At 48.9% G+C, this 6,464-nt stretch overlaps 1 protein-coding gene across 2 annotated transcripts in view; it reads left to right on the top strand.

Annotated features, from left to right (window-relative positions):
* Positions 1–722: 722 nt before the first annotated feature.
* Positions 723–6,464, top strand: part of RNF41 (ring finger protein 41) — a 33,727-nt gene continuing 27,985 nt past the window's right edge. The window contains exons 1-2 of one of the 2 annotated variants that reach the window (XM_066369749.1): positions 723–891; positions 5,493–5,677. The gene's annotated coding sequence lies outside the window, so the exon portion shown is untranslated. The remainder of the gene's footprint in view (positions 892–5,492; positions 5,678–6,464) is intronic. The other variant, XM_066369750.1, reaches the window with a different exon arrangement.

Raw genomic sequence — 6,464 nt, 5'->3', positions numbered from 1 at the left:
CACTTTGACTTTTCTCGGAGCTCAGATTCTCTCCCGCCCGCCCCCTCAACCACGATGTTGTATCCTAAGAAAATCAAACAAAAACCCCGGAAGAGAGACATTTAATCCCCCTTTTCTCCCCTAACGTGTTTCAGGGAACTCTACAAGTGTTCAGAGAGCCGACGTAGATTAGGCAGCAGTACGGCTAGGAGGAGACTGGCAATCAGTTGGACACCCTGTATCAAAGCTTTAGGGCCAGACACTCCCCCACTCCCCACTCAGTGGTCGCCTTGCTAACCCAATATCCACACCCATGACTATGAGTCATAGGGGTCGGGAGGCTCCGGGACCCTCATCACCACTCTGGAAACCAGAGAGGGGCCAAGCGGAGAGCAGGTCACACCGCAGGCCAGCCCACTAGAGACAATCTCGCCACCACTCCGCATCAGCTTTAGGACACGGGACACGTGCGTCCCATCAAAGCGAAGTCTTTCCTTTCTGGGTAGTCAACCTCGAGACCCGCCCCTGAAGCTCCAACTGGGAAATACAGAGTTCGCCTTCTCTAATGACCAAAAAACTCTCGTGGAGACACAAAGACTTCCGGTCTGCAGCAGAGGCCTGGCTAGCCTTCCCCTAGTCTTCGTTGGCCGCTCCTAGATTCTAGTCTAGGGCTGAGTTAAAACAAAGAGGCGGGGCTTGGTGACGAGCTTCCGCCAGCTTGCGTAGCAGCGGTGGGCGGGGCAAGGGGCTGTCTCACACAGCGGCGAGTGGTCGGAACCTTCCTCCCTCTCCTTCCCTTACCCTTCCCCTCCCAGGAAAGGCTAGGATACGGCGCAGGGGCTGTACCGCGGCCGCTGCGGCCTCAGCTCCAGCCGGGCTGGAGTACGGAGAGTCCAGACCGCTTCCAGGGCGGTGCGTACTGCGCCTGCGCGGGCTCCCACCTAAAGAGGGTGTGGGAAGGGTGGGGGTGATGTCTCAGGGTTATTGGGGCTGGGGTTCGAGATATTGGAGGTCAGGATAAGGGATGAGAATAAAGATGAAAAATGGAGGAAGGGAGCAGCAATAGGGAGGAGTCGGGAGGTGAGAAAGGGGAGCAAGAAGGTGGGTTGTGGGGGAGTTTCATTAGAACCTTAAAAAGTGAGGGAGGGGGCCTGGGCGGGCTGGAGGACAGAGAGGAGGGGACCTGGGCAACAACGTGGTGTTTAAATGGTCAATGATTGACGGGCTGGGAGGAGAAGAGAACGTTCTGGGGGCCAGCCTGGGCAGGGGTGGCGGAACCAGAACCCCCGCCCTCGAAGCGCCATAACTTGGCTCCTCTCCCGTGCCTTGTCTTTGGCAGCCTTGTCTTCCTCCTCCATTCCTTTCCCTCTCGCCCCCTCCCACCCCTCCATGAAGGAATCTCACATTCCTTACATCCCTGCCCTGGGTTTGCGGCCAAGCCCTCTTCGCAGGCTTCGCACACCGGAAAACCTTCTCCAACGTAGGACACAGGAAAAAATGAGGAGTGGGGATGAGGGGGCTGAAGAAGGAGCAGAAGGCTAAGAGGGGTGAGGTTGTTTAGCCTCAGGGACTGACAGACATTGTCCCCATTCAGAAACTGACTTCATTCCACCTAATAGCAAATGTAGCTGTTAATGAAACCACTGAGCCACAGTTCTTGGAGACTGGGCTGTGATGATAGTCTAATCCTTTCCAATACAGGTGGTTTTAGAATCTGACAATAGGTCGAGGCTGATAGTGTTGCTGGCTGATGGTTTTCTCCCAAATAGGAATGGAGTAGACTAGTGGTAGGGAATTTGAGTGATGCAATAATGTTACTACCCTGTGTGTCTAGCTGACTTTGTGGCTGGGCCTGGTTCCCAGTAATTGAAAAGAAGAAGCTTCTTTCAAGCATTTGCTCAATAGTCCTCAGTACTCTAAATCTATTTTGCAGTCTGTTACTACAAATATCTTACCCTGAGAATAGCAGATTCAGTATGCTTTCACATCTATTATGTTATTTAAAGTAGATAAGGCAGGTAATCATTTTCACTACTTTACAGAAGGGTTACATGGCTTGCTAAAAGTCATACAGTTGGCAAAACTGGGACCAGAACTCAAATCTTTTGACTTCTGGTCCTCCTCTCATTTGAAAAATCCTGTTTTGTTCTGGCCAAGGCTGCATCAAAGTAGGATTGATTTTCCCAGCATGGGCAACTATTTGCTTTCTGAGTCTGGAACTTGTCACTAGAAGATGACTGAGCAGAGCCAACAGAACTGGTTCCTGGGAGCATTTTTTGAGGTACAGGGGCATATGCCAGGCTATTGGGAAACAAGTGTAGTTACTCATAATGGAAGAAGCATTATACCCTCCTCTGTATTTTGGATGTGGAGGAACTTACTCCCATCCCCCAATCACAGGGAAAAGAAAGTGTGGTCTGGCCTTGCACTTTTATCTCTGATTAGTTTAAAAATAGCACACTAAAGGTGTGGCTGATGAGCATAGTAAGCTAATTGGTATGTGTACCAGACACAGAAGATGAAATGGCACTGGCAGGTTAGCTTAGTTAGAGCATGGCCCCGAAACAACAAGGATGTGGATTGGATTCCTGGTCAGGGCAGATAGCGGAAGCAACTAATGAATGCACAACTAAGTGAAACAAATCAATGCTACACTCTCTTTCTTTCTCTCTCAAATCAATCAATAGCCCTGGCTGGATTGCTCAGTTGGTTAGTGTCATCCCCGTATGCCAAGGTTGCAGGTTTGATCTCTTGTCAGGGGACATGCAGGAGCAAATCGATGTTTTGTTTTTAAAGATTTTATTTATTAAATTTAGAGAAGAGAGAGAATAGGAAATGAGAAGTTAGGGAGGAGCAGGAAGCATCAACTCCCATATGTTCCTTGACCAGGCAAGCCCAGGGTTTCGAACCAGCAACCTTAGCGTTCCAGGTCAAGGCTTTATCCACTGCGCCTCCACAGGCCAGATCAATGTTTTATCTCTCTCTCTTCCTCTCTAAAATCAATAAAATTTTAAAAATAAATATCAATCAATAAATAATAATAAAAAAACAAAAAAAATTTTTGAAGGTACTTGTTTTGTTTTTTTTGGTTTTATTTTGTGAGAGACAGACAGGGAGAGAGATGAGAAGTATCAACTTGTAGTTGTGGCACTTCAGTTCATTGATTAGTTTCTCACATGTGCCTTGACGGGTGGGGGGCTCAAGCTGAGCCAGTGACCCCTTGCTCAAGCTGATGACCTTGGGCTTCAAGTCAGCGACCTTTGGGCTCAAGCCAATGACTATGGGATCATGTTGATGATCCCACCACACTCCATGATCAAGGCAGATGAGCCCACACTCAAGCCGGTGACCTCGGGATTTTGAATCTGGGACCTTAGTGTCCCAGGTTGATGCTCTATCCACTGTGCCATGACTAGTCAGGCTTCTTTATTTCTTTTTTTTTTTAAGGTTTTATTTATTGATTGTAGAGAGAAAAAGAAGAACCAAGGAGGAGAGGGAAGCATCAACTTGTAGGAGTTCTTCTCATTCATGTCTCTACCAGGCAAACCCAGGTTTCAAACCGGCAACCTCAGGATTGCAGTTGATACTTTATCCACTGCATCACCATAGGTCAGGCAGTGGTCTCTGTTTTATTTATTTATTTTTTGTATTTTTCTGAAGCTGGAAACGGGGAGGCAGGCAGACAGACTCCGCATGCGCCCGACCTGGATCCACCCGGCATGCCCACCACGGGGGGGATGCTCTGCCCATCTAGGACGTTGCTCTGTTGCGACCAGAGCCTTTCTAGCACCTGAGGCAGAGGCCATGGAGCCATCCTCAGCGCCCGGGCCAACTTTGCTCCAGTGGAGCCTTGGCTGCGGGAGGGGAAGAAAGAGACAGAGAGGAAGGAGAGGGGGAGGGGTGGAGAAGCAGATGGGCGCTTTTCCTGTGTGCCTTGGCCGGGAATTGAACCCGGGACTCCTGCACACCAGGCCGACGCTCTACCACTGAGCCACAACCTGCCAGGGCCAGTGGTCTCTGTTTTAGGTATAAAAATCATCATCATCCTACTCCTTCCTAACATAGCCCTTAATCTACTAATAGACATGTGAGTTTGAACGGTTGCTATTCTCCCCCATAGCGTTGAATAGATCTTGTAGCACTGTTCATCTGAAAACTTGTCTCCCTCTACTTGGTTCTATCCTTTTAATAATGTGTCTGGGCCCTGGCTGGTTTGTTCAGTGGATAGAGTGTCGGCCCAGTGTTTGGATGTCCCGGGTTGGATTCCAGGTCAGGGCGCACAAGAGAACTGTCTGCTTCTCTCCCTGTTCTTTTCCCCTTTCTCCCTCTTCCCCTCCCGCAGCCAGTGGCTCAGATGGTTCCAGTGTCGGCTCTGAGTGCTGAGGATAGCTCAGTTGGTCCAGGCATTGGCCTCAGATGCTGGGTTGATTTGAGCACTGGCCCCAGATGAAGTTGCTGGGTAAGATCCCAGTTGGCGCGCATGCAGGAGTCTATCTCCCCTTCTCTCACTTAAAAAAATAATAATAATGTGTATGGTCAGCCTAATCATACTGCTACTGCTAGTCTTCCTAGTTACACACCCCAGAATTATCCAATTCATTGCCTCATCTTTTTTTAGAAGAGCCTGATTCCCTCAGGAATATGTTCTCACTTGGGAAGTTGAATTCCACCTGTACCAACATTCTTCTCCTTATGAAATAGTATTTCCCAATTGGAGAATAGGACTAGAATTCTCTTTACATGAATTAATTTATGTGAAAGCACTTTGGAAACATGAAAGCACCATTCTGTGAATGTAAGGTATGGATCTAGACATTGTGTAGCTACAAATTTAGAATCATTGACATTACTGGTACTTGTGTGCACAGAATAAAAGAATCTTTGTCAGGCCCTGGCCGGTTTGCTCAGTGGTTGAGCGTCGGCCTGGCGTGCAGGAGTCCCGGGTTTGAGTCCCGGGTTCGATTCCCGACCAGGGCACACAGGAGAAGCGCCCATCTGCTTCTCCACTCCTCCCCCTCTCCTTCCTCTCTGTCTCTCTCTTCCCCTCCCGCAGCCAGGGTTCCATTGGAGCAGGGTTGGCCCAGGCGCTGAGAATGGCTCTGGTTGCAACAGAGCGACGCCCCAGATGGGCAGAGCATCACCCCCTGGTGGATCCCGGTCAGGCGCATGTGGGAGTCTGTCTGACTGCCTCCCCGTTTCCAACTTCAGAAAAATACAAAAAAAAAAAAAAAAAGAGAATCTTTGTCTATTTTAAACTCCTCTCCCTTTTCCTGCGTTTCTTCTTGTCCCTCTCTCTCCCCTTCTCAGGTATGTTTGAATCTCCTGGACCATGCATTCAATCCCTTAGCCAGTGATCTCGCCCCTTAGAGGGAGTCCTATCTGCCTATCACAGGAACCTTAATGGAGTTGTCTCATCCTCTGCCCCCGACCACCAAATTCAAGTCCATCCAGTCTTACTGCCATGTGAAGGTATTTCCCCGACTCACTTTTTTCTTCCTTGTTTCTATTAATAGAGTTCTCCTGATTGTGACATCACATCCATCCCCTTGGCGATGGAGCTAATCCCTGGGAAGGAGGATGCAGTTGGAGAATAGCTAACAAGATGGGTTACTGGGAGTGTCTCCTGTGTGGCACTGAGTGGAGGCATCAGGGGGTTGGAGCCTTGTGAACAGGGAACCTGCCCCCCAACGCCAGGAAGGTAAAAAGTCTTGATTCAGAACCTCATTCCAGGCTTCAGCCCTCTTCTTTGCCAGCAGTCTGGGTTGCTTCTGCTCTTAACCTGCTTTTTATTTTTATTTAAAAAAAAATTTTTTTTTTAATTAATTTTAGAGAGGAGAGGGAGAGACAGAGAGAGAGAAGGGGGGGAGGAGCTGGAAGCATCAACTCCCATATGTGCCTTGACCAGGCAAGCCCAGGGTTTCGAACCAGCAACCTCAGCATTTCCAGGTCGACGCTTTATCCACTGCACCACCACAGGTCAGGCTTAACCTGCTTTTTAAAATTCCTTTCTGCATAAACGTTTTCATGATTGGTCCACATAAATCTGTTCTTCTTTGCATGTTCATGTCTTACATTAGCTGTTTGTGGGCTGATCACACAAAGAATGCTTGGTGCTGGCAACCAAGTGACAGGTCCTCGCTGGCCTTTAGGCTTGGTAGGCCTCATTTTAGGTGTTGGATGAATCTTGAAGAATTGTATATCCTCTGGATTCTTTTGTAGAGTGAGTCCCTTAAAATGTACTAAAGAAGCCTAACTTTAAAATCCTCAGTATGGCCTGACCAGGCAGTGGTGCAGTGGATAGAGTGTCAACCTGGGACGCTGAGGACCCAGCTTTGAAACCCTGAAGTCGCTGGCTTGAGGGCAGGATTATAGACATGACCCCATGGTCACTGGCTTGAAGCCCAAGGTCAATGGCTTGAGCCCAAGGATGCTGGCTTGAGCAAGGGGTCACTGGCTCAGCTAGAACCTCCCAGTCAAGGCACATA

Source organism: Saccopteryx leptura, chromosome 2 (genome assembly GCF_036850995.1).
Source record: "Saccopteryx leptura isolate mSacLep1 chromosome 2, mSacLep1_pri_phased_curated, whole genome shotgun sequence".
Lineage (NCBI taxonomy): Eukaryota > Metazoa > Chordata > Mammalia > Chiroptera > Emballonuridae > Saccopteryx > Saccopteryx leptura.
The sequence above is the reverse complement of the archived record's forward strand: the minus strand, read 5'-3'. Positions and strand labels throughout refer to the sequence as shown.